At 44.5% G+C, this 16,092-nt stretch overlaps 1 pseudogene; it reads left to right on the top strand.

The window, feature by feature from the left end:
* Positions 1–9,756: 9,756 nt before the first annotated feature.
* Positions 9,757–9,875, top strand: LOC133365724 (5S ribosomal RNA; annotated as a pseudogene).
* Positions 9,876–16,092: the final 6,217 nt, after the last annotated feature.

The raw sequence follows: 16,092 nt of genomic DNA, 5'->3' as shown, positions 1-16,092 counted from the left end.
TCAGGGTCACAATTTATAGTCAAAAGAGAGCAAGTAGATGTATGATGGGGAAGGGCTGTAGCTCAGGGACAGAGCAGCTCCTTTGCATGCAGAAGGTCCAAGGTTCAGTTCGTGGTATCTCCAAGTAGGGCTGAGAGAGACCCTGTCTAAGACCCTGGAGAGCTGCTGCTGGTCAGTGTAGACATTACTGAACAAGATGGACCGATGGTTTGATATATATGCAGTTCAGGAATGAGTGAAGCCATGCACATATTTAGGCTAGAAACAATCCGTGGGAACAAAAGCTCTGAAGTCAATTCTGCCGGTGCAGATACTTGCTTTCAAATTCAAATGGATATTCTTCCAAGCTGAATTGGGGGGGGGGACTATGGCCAGGAAGTCCTTAATGCCTTTAAATCCATTAATAAGATATTTTTATTTATTGTTATTTAAATCTTTGTAAACCGCACTTTCATATAAAATATCACAAGATACAGACTAAAACACAATTTTAAAAAACAGTAAAAGCATCAAACACATCAGTAAGAGCTGGTTGGCAAAGAATCTCAGACTTGAAAGGACTGTCTGAATAATACCCTTTTTAGAAGATAGCTTATTTATACATCTTCTCCCCAAATGTCACTTGAGGTTGAATTATTTTTCAAAAATGCAAACATTCAATAGATTCCAGTTTTGGAAACAGCCATTCAAAAAAGCCACCCTTCTCCCTGAAATTGCCTCCCAGGACACTTACCTGGTGCCACCTCTTCAAAACTCACCTTCCCTGCAAAATCTTCAGTTCAACTATTTAAATCCAGGGCTAGAGAATGTGTGGCCCTCCAGACGTTGCTGGACTCCAACTCCCATCAGTCCTGGACAGAATGGCCAAAGGTCAGAGATTATGGGAGTTGGAGTCCAGCAACATCCAGAGGGCCTCAGGTTCCCCAACCCTGCTGTAAGCCTTGCAACCTGTGCTAAGAGAAGAGGAGACTGAGGGGAGATATGATCACACTCTTCAAGTCCTTGAAAGGTTGCCACACAGAGGAGGGCCAGGATCTCTTCTTGATTGTCCCAGAGTGCAGGACTTGGAATAATGGGCTCAAGTTGCAGGAAGACAGATTTCAGCTAAACATCAGGAAAAACTTCCTAACTGTCAGAGCAGTACAACAACAGGACCACTGACCTAGGGAGGTGGTGGGCTCTCCAACATTGGAGGCATTCAAGAGGCAGCTATATAGCCACCTGTCGGATATGCTTTAAGTTGGATTCCTCATTGAGCAGGGGGGTGGACTCGATGGTCTCATAGGCCCCTTCCAACTCGACGATTCTATGATTCTATCCAAGCCTAAGAGAAGTAAGTTATTAATTACATATTTGTCCTGCTGTTCCTCCAAGGAGCTCCTGGTGGAATATCCCCACCAAAATAGCTCTGTGAGGTAGGTTAGGCTGAACGATAGCAACTGGCCCAAGGTCACCCAATGAACTTCACGGCACTTCATTGCTGAGTCTATACACCAACACTGGCCCTATAGTCTTTTTTCTCTGTTGCAGAGGCTCTGCACTGTGATCCACAGACCATTGGTGGTTAATGAGCTCCATTCAGAGCTTTGCTGAACAGTCAAGACTACTTGCACTTAGCTCTGCATTTTATTGGGCACCTTTGGGAGGAAGGGGGGGGACAGAAATCTAATAAATAATAGTGGTCAATGATGATGATGATATCTTTTTCTCAGAGCTTGGAAAAGTTACTTTTTTGAACTACAACTCCCATCAGCCTCAGCCAGCATGGCTACTGGATTGGGCTGATGGGAGCTATTGTTCAAAAAAGTAACTTTTCCAAGCTCTGCTTCTGATAATGGCAATCAACTTCTTACAACTTTGTGCACAAAAACAGGCCTTAGAAAGGTATGGGAAGAGCTCTCTCTCTCTCTTGTGTATGTGTGTGTGTTGCTTTTATAGAACAACAAGTTAAGTGGTTCACCAATACCCCAAGCAATGCTGAAGCAGTACAGGCTGGAAAAGAAGTTTCAGAAGCTGTTCTTTTGTCTTCCTTGCATTAAATATTAGATTGTAAGTTCCCTGGGCAGAGACCTAACCTCTAGTCCTTTGGAAAACACCAGGTGCATTGATGGTGTGATAACAATCGTGATAGTCGCTTGGGATTATATGATGAAGGGCAGACCTGAAACAACAAAACCTACTACTACTACTACTACTACTACTACTACTACTACTACTACTACTACTACTCATCATCATCATCTAAAAAATGAAATAAAATGAACTGTTGGGAAAGTAACTCATCTTACTCACCCATTTTAAGGGTGTTGAACTTCATATGCACACAAAAAACCCAGGGCAAGTGCCCTTATGCCGGCAACATTAAGATGTCCACACTTTTGTGTAATTTGTAAACAGTCGGAAGGCATATCCTCCCTCTTTTTTTAAAAAAAAAACCCATCTTCTGAAATCCCTGGGGCTCTGACCTCTTGTCCTCTCTGTTTATGAAGAAGAAAGGGAAGAGAGGCACAGAAAGCAGACTTGTTTTCCCTAGACAAAATGTCCCGTCTTTTGTGATTAAAATGAAGGAGAGTAATTGTAAATCCCCCACACTTTCTGTTGCCCCCCTTTCTCATTCTCTCCCTCTCTCTCTCTTTTGTTCATTCTTTCTACAGAATCAATGATCTTCTGTTTCTTTCCTTTATTTATTTATTAAATTTATATCCCACCCTTCCTCCCAGTAGGAGCCCAGGGCAGCAAGCAAAAACTCCAAAAACATTCTTAAAACATAATAAAAACAGCCTTTAAAATATATTAAAACAAAACATCTTTAAAAAGATCTTTTCGAAAAAGCTTTTAAAACATCTTATAAAGCCATTCTTGGCTGGTCTATGACCAAAATAAATTCATTCATTCATTCATTATAAAGCAATTCCAACACAGACACAGACTGGGATAAAGTCTCTACTTAAAAGGCTTTTTGAAAGAGGAAAGTCATCATCATTTTATTTATTTATTTCATTTACGAACCGCTTCCCACGAGGTCAAGTAATAAAAACATGCGCAGAACAACTTCACATTTATAAATAGCTAAAATGTGCATATATAAAAATAATATTAAAAGTGAAAAACAACAATAACACACATATATAAAGTCCATTTAAATCCAATACAGATACCAATTGCAACTCTGACTCCCTTCCTTTCTAGAGGACCCGTCGCTCAGATACATGTGTGTGTGCATGTACACATATGCATATTTGCGTGTGTCATTTCTTTAAATATAAATATTTTTTAAACTGGGAGATCACGTCCAAACCAGCCTTTCCTTTCTGGAAGATAAACATGAAGAAAGTTGCCCTGGGCTCCTTCTAGGAAGAAGGGTGGGATATAAATGTAATAACAAATAAAGTCAAAGAGGGTGCTCCTCCACCATGCACCTCTGCACAGCTACTTTTCTACCCAGTCAGATTCACTTCTGACATTGCATTCCAACGGAGGGAGAAGTAGAGTTGAAGGGCAAAGCCATAGGCAGGATTATGCACCCTACACACCAGTATACACTTTGATCAGATCCCTCCCCACTATAGATGCACAGCTCTGGGCCAGACTCAGATTTTGAAGCACTCTTCCACCAGCTTGTCTAATTAGATCAGAGGCAATCAACATGGTGCCCTCCAGATATTGTTGGGCTAGAACTACCATCATCCTTGATGGGTGGGCCTGAGGGATGTTGGAGTCCAATAGCTTCTGGAGAGCACCACATTGGCCATCCCTGTGTTAAAACCTTTGCTCCCAAAAACAAGTCAAGCAGATGATGGCCTGCAGGGGGCACTCTTGATTAGGAACATATATACCCAAGCATCTCTACAGTCATCATTCATTCATTCATTGGCGATCACTCGTGGCCGAGTACGATTGTCTTCTAAGGTAAGGTCTTTAACAGTGGGTCCGTAAATGACTGTGGAGGCCAATTCCGGATCCACACAGCCTCCCACAATGAGGACATAGGTTTCCAGATGGAAGATAGTCGTGATGAGGATTTGTTTGACGTGCCTTCTGCTTAGCTCATTTGTTCCGTTCGCTGTGTATTCACGCTTCTTTGAAGTCCATAGTACCTTTGATAATAGCCAACCTCCATTTGGGATGTTCATGGGCCAAGACTTCCCAGTTCTTGATGCTCATGTTACATTTTTTTTAGATTCGCTAGATTTTTGGGATTTGCTGTCCACCAATATTCCGTTTTCCATCCTTAAGTTGGGAGTAAAGTAGCTGCTTTGGAAGGCGGTGATTAGGCATTCGAACAACATGGCCAGTCCAGCGAAGTTGATGTTGAAGGATAATTGTTTCAACACTGGTAGTCTTTGCTTCTTCCAAAACGCTAACATTAGCCCGTCTGTCTTCCCAAGTAATTTGCAGAATTTTCCAGAGGCAGCGTTGGTGGAATCTTTCAAGAAGTTGGGAGTGGCGTTTATAAATGGTCCATGTTTCACAGGCGTACAGTACATTGGGTAGTACAATGGCTTTGTAAATAAGCATTTTGGTCTCCCTGCAAATATCCTGATCCTTGAACACTCCACTCTTCATTCGGGAGAATGTGGCACTCGCAGAGCTCAGACGTTGTTGAGTTTTAGCATCGATGTCAGCGTTTACAGAGAGATGGCTGCCAAGAGAGGGGAAGTGATCAACATTCTCCGGCACCTCTACAGTATCACCAACCTGTTCTGTCTGGTCCACCATCTTCCTCTCCTGCTATGGCAGGGATGGGGAACTTGAAGCCCTCCAGATGTTGCTGGATTAGAGCTCCCATCATTCCTGACCATTGGCCATGCTGGTTTGGGACGAAGCTGCAGTCCAACAATGCCTGGAGGGCCACAGTTCCCCATCCCTGTGCTCTCTCTGGCTTTACCAATAATAAGCTGCTGTGTCTGCTCACCAGGGCCAGGATCTCAGCCACCATAGTCTGACTTTCTTTCATGTGCATCTTCTTTAGTGAACTTGTTTTCCCCTGAGCCACACCTTCCCCTCTTCTGGTCAGCTCTCCAGCATTGACCTCTGGTGGTCCCACTTGATCCAGTCCTTGGGCTTCCAAAACCAGGTACAAGTACCATTCATGCTCCTACTTCTCCCTGAAACTGTTAGCCAGAGCCATATGGGCAGGTTAAATTGGGAGGAAGCTGCCTTCAAGCAGGTCAGACTACTTCTCTATCTAAACCAGCTTGGACTATCCCAGGAGTGTAGAACCTCAGGCCCAGGAGCTTAATGCGGCCCACTAGGCCTTCATATGTGGCCCTCGGAACTCTCCCCAACCTCTCCCCACACCTCTCACTGGCCCTGTTTCACACACTAGTGTTTTTGCTTGGCTGGAATGTACTTGCGTGTCTGTGTCTATGTGTGTAGAAAGTAGCCTCCTGTACAAATGCAACAAAAATTACATTCGTTGCTCCACCCATTTTTTACTCTGGCCCTGCCCACCACTGGTTTGTGATTTTGTTTTACCCTGCTCTTCAGCCAAAGGGAAAAAAGTCTCCAGATTAGGTTTTTTGCAATACTGATGGGTCTTGAACTTGTTAATTTGGGACACCATTTGGCTCTGGTTGGTACTGTAAGAGAAAATATTTGATCATCCAGATGCCTAAACAGATGGAAAATCAACAAGATGTGGGATAGCTTGTGGATGTTAAAGTGTAAATTATTTTTCAGCGGGGGGGGTGTCTAAAATTGGGCAATAGGCCAAGTTTTAAATCCTTGGAATGCTCTTCAGCGAGATTACAGACTCTAATTTTTTAATATATCTTCAGTCTCACCCCACTAAAAATTTGTGGGACAACTTTTGACCTGTAATTAAAGCAGCTATTGAACAATCTACTGCATCCTTCACCAAACTGGTGCCCTCCAGATACTTTGGACTACAGCTCCTCTCAGGCCCATCAGTGTTGGCTGGGGCTAATGGAAGTGTCATCCAAACTATCTGGCGGATGCCCAGTCGGTGCAGGAGGCTTCAGCCCTACCCAAGTCATCTGCTGCTATTGTCAGTGAAATGTTCAAATGACTGAGGGGAGGGTCAGTTGCACTAGAGTATGCATTTGATCCACTTCTTTGGAAGACTATATTTGGAAGTTTCATTCAACAAGGGAGAGGGCCTTCTCAGTGGTGGCCCCCAAATTATGGAATGATTCTTACGGAGAGGTGCGCCTGGCGCCAAAACTGTTATCTTTTCGGCTCTGGGTCAAGACTTTCCTCTTCTCCCAGGCATTTTAGCATGTGTTTTATATGGTTCTAAATTTTTAAATTGTGTTTTTAAATTGTTTCTTTGTGTTTTAATATTTGTATATTTGTTTTTATTGTTTTTAATTGCTGTAAACTGCCCAGAGAGCTTCGGCTATGGGGTGGTATATAAATGTAATAAATGAATGAATAAACTCCTCCTGCAAATTTGGTCCCTGGTGCTGAGGAATTATATCACATAGGTGACCTTATCTCTGCTCTCTAAGCTGCAAACAGCCAGGGTAAAACAACAGGAAAATAACCAAGGAAGACTTGCATTCCAATTTGTAGCCCCAAGAGACTCTTACGGCAGCTTAGAAACATTCAACATCATTGTGTCAAACTCCATGAAGCTGCATCACACAAGGCATAAAAGCAGCATAATTTAAACATCGGCTGCAGACTGATCCACAGAACGGCTACCCTCAACAACTCCATTTGGTTAAGCCTGCAGTAGTTTACTAACGAGCAGTATTTCTATCTCAAGGGGGCAGTCAACAAGAAGGCCCTGATTCTTATCACACACACAGTTACCTCCAAAAGGGTCCGCTTCCTAAGCAGAGGTTCTGCTGATAAGAGGTTCATAACAGGGAGTGTCAGAGATGCCTCAAAGGGAGAGGATGGGGGATGGAGTGAATTCACCTTCTCTTAAACATGAAAACCCATTTTTGCAAGCTATTTGCAATTATTAGTGCCTCTGAGTGTATGCAGAGCATCTTTCCCTCACCACTGAGAAAGCATGGTTGGTAGGGAGGCTTTTTCTGTATTCCCTGGCACCACACAGTTCTTTAGAAAGGAACAACACTTCCATACTTCAAGGGAGAGTAGATGTACAAAGCATTCGCCTATTCTACTCAGTTAATAAGGCCCATACCAGCGTCTGTAAGACACACAGCAAAATTTGCTTTCCTTGGTTTGTTTATTCTCCCCCCCCAAAAAAAAACAGCAGCTTCCTGGAAGTGTGTGGGCGGAGAGCTGTTACCCTGGAAAATGGCATGGGAAGAAAGGGTTAAAGACCCAGAGGACCACAACTGTGCTTTTCAGAGCAACCAGGTAGGGGGGAGTGCTAATTAGCATCACAAAAAAGTGAGATCCTAACCACCTTTGGCCCTTCCATTTGCATCTTGCCTTCCAGGTATGCATGGTGACTTCCAGATGCTATTTTGCACTACAACTCCAGTATTCCTGCCCATTGACCAATCTGGGCTGGGGCTGATGGGAATCCAAGGACATTTGGAAGGTGCCACGCTGGCTATCCCTGCTACAAAATAAGTGAGAGGTGACAACTTCCCTAAAGCCACCTACAGAGTCCAGAGCTCAGGTGAAACTTGAAGCAAGGAATTCCTTGGCTCTGGCTTGTTAGGTTGTCAGTCAACAGATCTGCTGTTCAGGACATATCTGTGTTAAGAGCATATGGATAAGATCCCCAACATCATGTGAAAGTTGGACAGCGAAAAAAGGGGATAAGAGAAAAATCAACTCATTTGAAATGCGATGTTGGAGAAGAGCTTTGCGCATAGCAGGGACCACAAAAAAGACAGATAACTGGGAGAACAAATTAAACCAGAACTATCACTAGAAGCTAAAATGATGAAACTGAGGTTATCATACTTTGGACACATAATGAGAAGACATGATTCACTAGAAAAGACCATCATGCTGGGAAAAAACAGGAGGGAGTAGAAAAAGAGGAAGGCCAAACAAGAGATGGATTGATTCCATAAAGGAAGCCACAGACCTGAACTTACAAGCCACAGGGTGGTTTACAACAGATACTATTGGAGGTTGCTGATTCATAGGGTCCGTAAATTGACTTGAAAGCCCATAACAACAACAAACTATCTTACTAACGTAGTTTCTACACACATTCCTCCATCCAGACAAGTGAGAGACATCATCAGAGTTCAAGGACGCATCTCAGCCAGACAAAAACACTCAAGGTGTGAAACAGGGCCTCATTTGGCCCTCATGCCTGAGGTTCCCCACCCTTGATTTGGAGTATCTCAGGTTAGAAGGGGGAATGGCCCCAGAGACAGGATAGGGGATAGAGAACCATTTCTTACTTGCTTACTTAGGGATGCTCCATTTACCAGTTGCCCAAGAACCCAAGTTCTCTGGGCGCAATGCAGATGGGAAAACACATTTAAAACCACAGTTTAAAGCACTGGCCGATAACAGCACAAACACACCAGGAATCAGAACACCCACATCAGTGCAGAGCTGAGCACTATTTCAGCAAGGATCCCGTAATACAGAGAGCCACAAGAAGAAGTCCGTTGCTGAGCTAAAAACCACAATGCTTAAGCCGCAGCGAAACGCAGAAATTACAATGCTGACATAAATCATTTTTCAAAGGCCTGAAGAAATAAAAACAATCTTTGCCTGGTGCTGAAAAGATGTGAAAGGTGTGTCAGGTGAGCATCTCTGGGGAGAGCCTTTCAAAGCTGAGGGGCCAGCCCTGACAAGGCCCTTTCTCTCTTAGCCACCCACCATATCTCAGATCCCAGGGGCTCACAAAGAAGTGCCTTGGTTGATTAGTTCAGCTTCCAGTCATGGGCGAGACGGCCCATTGACCCGATTCTGCATAACAGGGTGGGGGAACCTTTCTCTCCCCAAGGGCAGAAAGGAACCTTCTGAGAGCCACATGTCAGTGGTGGGCAAGACCTAAGGCAAAAGTAGGCAGCTCACAGGATGTGACTCTTCTCATAGCCTATATTGAAGCTTTGGAAAAGTCAGAGGATTCTGCACCCACATAAACATCTGTCCATCCGCCATCCAGGCAAGCAAAAGAGGTTATTGCAGTTCCAGGACATATTCCAGCCAAGCAAAAGGATTCAAGGAGGGCACAGGCTAGGGCTGGCGATGAGTGGCAATGGAAGAGGAGGTGTACCTGGAGAGCGTGTTTGTCCCAGGGAAAGTCTCCAGGGCCTCAAAGAGAGGCACGGAGGGCTGCTTTTGGCCCGAACACCTGATGTTCTCCATTCTTGCTGTATAAGGTAGATCCATATGCAGATAAAGACTACATCTAGCTGTGCATCTAGATGGTTGACAGGAAGAATATATAAATTTGATTTCCTAGGAACCAGGATTCAATAATTAATTGATTATAATACCCTTTGCCAGCTGGTATAGCACAGTAGGGAGGAGAGCCTGGCTGGGAGTCCAGAGTCTGTGAGTTCAAATCCCTGCTCGTGTCTCCTGGGTGTAAAGGGCCAGCTAAAGATCCCCCCCACAGGGAGTGGCTCAGGGGTGACATGCCCTGCCACCTGTGCAGCCATGGGCAAGCTGCAGAGTCCCAAGGAGTCCAGTTGCCCCCCAGCTGGCAGTTGCGGACAAGGAAGGGGCTGGCTTGTGCAGCTGTGGCAAGCTGAGCAGGCCCTAGCCAGCTGGGGAGGACTAGCCACAGAGGGAGGCCATGGTAAACCCCCTCTGAATACCGCTTACCAGGAAATCCCTATTCATAGGGTCGCCATAAGTCGGGATCGACTTGAAGGCAGTCCATTTCCATTTTTTCATGGCCATACTACCCTGAACATGCCCAATCTCATCTGATCTTGGAAACTAAGCAGAGTCAGGCCTGGTTAGTACTTGGATGGGAGACCACCTGGGAATACTGGGTGCCGTAGGCTTAGAGGAAGGCAGTGGTAAACCACCTCTGAATACCTCTCACCATGAAAACCCTAAGAATATATCCAAAAAAGGTTCACAAAGTCGCCATAAGTTGTAATCAACTTGAAGGCAGATAACAACAACAATATCCTTTAGAATCTCCTTCCCCAACTTGGTGCCCCCTCTTAGATGTTGTTGGACTACAATTCCCATCAGCTCCAGCCAGCACGGCCAATGGTCAGAAGCAACGGGAGTCATGATAGAACAATATCTGGAGGGCACTCACTTGGGGAAGGCTGCTTTAGAAGATCTACATACAAACATGGAGATGAAATCATAATGTCACCCATTAACTATCTGCTGCTTGAAGAAGACTGTCCAGATCACAGTAAATAATGGCTGAGGTCTAAATGGCACCCGCCATCCCAAAATGTTGCTCATTTCTGCAAGGGTTCTCCTAAACCCAAACACATATGTCAACTTAGACATTACTGTCACATTCCATATTCTGGAGGAAGGGGAAAGCTGTGAGATAAATGGCAGAGCAATAGATTGCCCACCTCCAAGTATGAGGCAACTGAGCAGCGGTGGCTCGTGCCCATTGGGACTGGTGGAGTCTGCCCATTGGGACTGGTGCAGGGAGCCGAACAGCAGGTGAAGCCAGAGCCAATAACAGGCAGAGCCACTCATTCTAGTTTTGTCCCCATCCTCCTCCCTGTTGAGTTCAACAAGTGCAACACTGGAACAAAGGAGGTGACAGTTAGTGCCACCACCACCACCACCCAGACTGGATGCAAGTAATAAAGCAGGGAGGTAAGGGCTGGGAGAGGACAGAATGAGACTGGTGGGGCATTGCCCCATTTGCCCTAATGAATAAGTCTCCACTGCAACTGAGCTCTTGGGTGTTGGAAGTGGAGCAAGAGCCTGTTTGGGTTCTTTTGTTTGTTTTCCAGAAGGAAGATAGAGTGAGGGTCCTCCAGCTGGCTAGGTTTGCCTACCTTTACCTGTGCTCTTCTCTACCTGACTTCCTTCCGTAATAAACTGATATGCTCAGGGAAGCTGACCTGACCCTCCTTCCTTTGTCTTCTTCCTCGACTGTCCAAGGAGACAGGAGACATCTTTGTCTTTGCTCTCTCTCTTGAGCCGGGAGGGCAATACCCAAGTCTGGGCATTGTGCCTCCAACTTAGTTAGAACTAGGTATGCCTTTCCTATCTACTCTGTATTTCTATAAATAAAGTAGCCTTTCTTATTTTACTCAGTCTTAAGTCTCGGTGATCAAAATGCAGGGTAAAAGCCTGCTTCTAAGGTAAATAAACACACTGGCACACGTAACTCAGACCACTTATATATTATATATATAATTATATATATATAATTGAATTGAAAGCTAAAAAGGCTAAGTACTGTGTGTGATTTACAAAGATGAAAAGGAGACTTTAGGTTAGAGAAAGAAAAGCAGAACAAAAGATAGGAAACCATGGCTGAAGAATCAACACTTAAGCATCCCAAGGATGGAGAAGAACAATTATGCAATTTGGAGTCTTCGAATGAAGGCACTTCTAGAAGGGGAGAATCTGCATGGAATCCTGACTGATCCTGAACCCTCAGCAATGGATGAAGCAGCCACTGCCTCCTGGAAGAGAACATAAGAACATAAGAAGAGCCTGCTGGATCAGGCCAGTGGCCCATCTAGTCCAGCATCCTGTTCTCACAGTGGCCAACCAGGTGTCTGGGGGAAGCCCGCAAGCAGGACCCGAGTGCAAGAACACTCTCCCCTCCTGAGGCTTCCGGCAACTGGTTTTCAGAAGCATGCTGCCTCTGACTAGGGTGGCACAGCACAGCCATCACGGCGAGTAGCCATTGATAGCCCTGTCCTCCATGAATTTGTCTAATCTTCTTTTAAAGCCATCCAAGCTGGTGGCCATTACTGCATCTTGTGGGAGCAAATTCCATAGTTTAACTATGTGCTGAGTAAAGAAGTACTTCCTTTTGTCTGTCCTGAATCTTCCAACATTCAGCGTCTTTGAATGTCCACGAGTTCTAGTATTATGAAGAGGGAGAAGAACTTTTCTCTATCCACTTTCTCAATGCCATGCATAATTTTATACACTTCTATCATGTCTCCTCTGACCCGCCTTTTCTCTAAACTAAAAAGCCCCAAATGCTGCAACCTTTCCTCGTAAGGGAGTCGCTCCATCCCCCTGATCATTCTGGTTGCCCTCCTCTGAACCTTTCCAACTCTATAATATCCTTTTTGAAATGAGGCGACCAGAACTGTACACAGTATTCCAAATGCGGCCGCACCATAGATTTATACAACGGCATTATGATATCGGCTGTTTTATTTTCAATACCTTTCCTAATTATCCCTAGCATGGAATTTGCCTTTTTCACAGCTGCCGCACACTGGGTCGACATTTTCATCGTGCTGTCCACTACAACCCCGAGGTCTCTCTCCTGGTCGGTCACCGCCAGTTCAGACCCCATGAGCGTATATGTGAAATTCAGATTTTTTGCTCCAATATGCATAATTTTACGCTTGTTTATATTGAATTGCATTTGCCATTTTCCCGCCCATTCACTCAGTTTGGAGAGGTCTTTTTGGAGCTCTTCGCAATCCCTTTTTGTTTTAAGCACCCTGAACAATTTAGTGTCGTCAGCAAACTTGGCCACTTCACTGCTCACTCCTAATTCTAGGTCATTAATGAACAAGTTGAAAAGTACAGGTCCTAATACTGATCCTTGAGGGACTCCACTTTCTTCAGCCCTCCATTGGGAGAACTGTCCGTTGATTCCTACTCTCTGCTTTCTGCTTCTTAACCAATTTCTTATCCACAAGAGGACCTCTCCTCTTATTCCATGACTGCTAAGCTTCCTCAGAAGTCTTTGGTGAGGTACCTTGTCAAACGCTTTTTGAAAGTCTAAGTACACTATGTCCACTGGATCACCTCTATCTATATGCTTGTTGACACTCTCAAAGAATTCTAATAGGTTACTGAGACAGGACTTTCCCTTGCAGAAGCCATGCTGGCTCTGCTTCAGCAAGGCTTGTTCTTCTATGTGCTTAGTTAATCTAGCTTTAATAATACTAACTCTATAGTATTAATAATAAGAGTAAGCATGCCAAAGTGAAGCTTTATCAGATGAGGCACTAAATGTTTGCATGGACTGTAGGAATGTGAAGGAAATATGGGGAAAGCTTGACAAAGTGTATGATGTGATGTTTCTCTATAAGTCGCTGTACATGCTGAAACAGTCTGACAGAGAGGATCTGAATACACATCTAGAGAGATCTACAAGTCTGCTCCAATAATCAGAAAGATGTGGGAGATCATTGGACAAAGATTTACAAAAAGTTATTTTCCTGGCCTCTCTAAATCAATGTCCTTATATAACAGCTTACATACTAGAGCAGACAGATCAGAACCTGGATCATATTATGGCATATCTGAAAGATCAGGACTATAAAGAGAGACAGGAACAAGCTCTGTCTGAAAAAGCAAATTTTACTGTGGGCAGAAACAGCAACCCTCAAAGGCAGGATAGAGAGATGAGTCATGCTCCAAAGCCACAGCAGAGCACAGACAAACAAAGGCAATTGCTTCAAATGCAAATCTCCTAATCACCTTCAAAGAGATTATCATAGAAGGGAAAGAGGAGAAAGAGTTATTTTAAACAGAAGCAAGCTTGGGGAGGGGGGGAACAAAGAGCCAAACTGAAGTGAGGCATTCCTGTTATCATGTACCTGATGGAAAGTATAATGATTATAAAACCAGATTTTTAATTGACACTGGTTGTACCACACATTTAATAAATGATTAAAAAATTGTTTAAGAACTTAAGCCCTCATACACAGAATGTAATCACAGCACCAGGAGATATTTTCTGCTCTCAAGGAATAGGCTAGGTGGAGCTACTTTGCAAAACGCCAGAGGGCGCCAGAGAGGTTGAACTGAAAAAATGTCTATTTGTTCCAGCATTTAAAGATAATTTAATGAGTGCCAATAAAATAATGGAACTTGGAGGTGAACTTTTTTAAAGTGACAAAATCTGCCAAGGTTTAGACCAAGGAGAAGTACTGTACTGCAAAATTGAAAAATGGACACATGGGGGCTATTACATGCTGGCCCCAAGGACATGGTAGAACCATCTGAGGCCCGCTGTAATGAATTTGCTAGGCACTTCCAGGATAACATCTTTAGCATCCACCAGGACTTAGACTCCAGTTTTATAGCAGGTGAATCAAGTGGGGTATCCAGAGCACAGCCTTGTCCTGATTTCTTGGATGAGTTTCAGTTGGTGCAGCTTGAGGATGCTGACAAGGTGTTTGGACAGGTTCGTGCAACCACTTCTGTGCTGGATCCTTGCCCTTCTTGGCTAATAAAAGCTAGCAGGGATGGAACAGCCAGCTGGGCCAGGGAAGTGATTAATGCCTCTCTGCCAGAGGGGGTGGTCCCTGGCTGCCTGAAAGAGGTGGTAGTGAGACCACTCCTGAAGAGACCCTCCCTGGACCCAGAAAATCTTAATAGCTATAGGCCAGTATCAAATGTTCCATTCCTGGGCAAGATCCTTGAACAAGTGGTGACAGGCCAGCTCCAGACACTCTTGGATGAGACCGATTATCTGGATCCATTTCAGTTGGGTTTCAGGCCTGGTTTTGGCATGGAAACAGCTTTGGTCACCCTGTATGATGACCTCTGTCGGGAGAAAGACAGGGGGAGCGTGATTCTGTTGATTTTCCTTGATCTCTCAGCGGCTTTCGATATCATCGACCATAGTATCCTTCTGGGGAGACTGGCTAAGTTGGGAGTGGGAGGTACTGCATGGCAGTGGTTCCGCTTCTACTTGGTGGGTTGGCTCCTGAAGGTGGTGCTTGGAGAACGTTGCTCAGCACCCTGGACTTTCCAGTATGCGGTTCTGCAGGGGTCAGTTCTGTCCCCCATGCTCTTCAACTTCTACATGAAACCGTTGTGTGAGGTCATCCGGAGCTTTGGAGTGTGTTGCCATCAGTATGCTGATGACACACAGCTCTATTTCTCCTTTTCATCTTCTTCAGGTGAGGCTGTCAAGGTGCTGAACCAGTGCCTGGCTGTGACAATGGACTGGATGAGGGATAATAAACTGAGGCTCAATCCAGACAAGACTGAGATGCTGCTAGTGGGTGGTTCTTCTGACCAGATGGTGAATGTCCAACCTGTCCTGGATGGGGTTGCACTCCCCCTGAAGGAGCAGGTTCATAGCTTGGGGGTTCTCCTAGAACCATCTCTGTCACTTGAGGCTCAGGTAGCCTCAGTGGCATGGAGTGCCTTCTACCAACTTCAGTTGGTGGCCCAGCTATGCCACCCCAGCTATCCCTATCTGGACAGGGATAACCTGGCTTCAGTTGTGCATGCTCTGGTAACCTCCAAGTTAGATTACTGCAATGTGCTCTACATGGGGCTGCCTTTGAGGATGGTTCAGAAACTGCAGCTTGTGCAAAATTCAGTGGCCAGATTGGTAACAGGGACCAGACAGTTCGAACATATAAAACCAATTCTCGCCCGCTTGCATTGGCTGCCTGTATGTTTCCGAGCTCGATTCAAGGTGCTAGTTTTAACCTATAAAGCTTTACATGGCTTAAGACCACAATACCTGATGGAACACCTCTCCAGACACGAAGCCACCTGTACACTATGCTCAACATCAAAAGTCCTCCTCCGGGTGCCTACTCTGAGGGAAACTCGGAGGATGGCAACAAAGGAGAGGGACTTCTCAGTGGTAGCCCCCAAATTATGGAATGATTTCCCTGATGAAGTGCACCTAGCGCCAACACTATTATCTTTTCGGCCCCAGGTCAAGACTTTCCTCTTCTCCCAGGCATTTTTGCATGTGTTTTTAAATTGCTTTTTAAAAATGTGTTTTTAAATTTGTGTATTTGTTTTTAACGGTTTTAATTGTTGTAAACCACCCAGAGAGCTTCAGCTATGGGGCAGTATACAAATGCAATAAATAAATAAATAAATAAATAAATAAATAAATAAATAAATAAATAAATAAATAAATAAATAATGGACTTCCGCATTTGGGATATTTGAAACTATGCATGCAAATACAGCCAAAGAAACCTGTGATTCTGGATGTTTACATGTTTGGCATCAAAGAACAGGACATGCCAGCTTAGCCAGAATCAGTGCTTTACAGAAGGAAAATTTGGCTAGAGGCATTAGAATTGGACAGTGTAAATCCACAGAAAAATG

This window comes from Rhineura floridana, chromosome 10 (assembly GCF_030035675.1).
Source record: "Rhineura floridana isolate rRhiFlo1 chromosome 10, rRhiFlo1.hap2, whole genome shotgun sequence".
In the NCBI taxonomy this organism is placed as follows: domain Eukaryota; kingdom Metazoa; phylum Chordata; class Lepidosauria; order Squamata; family Rhineuridae; genus Rhineura; species Rhineura floridana.
The sequence above is the reverse complement of the archived record's forward strand: the minus strand, read 5'-3'. Positions and strand labels throughout refer to the sequence as shown.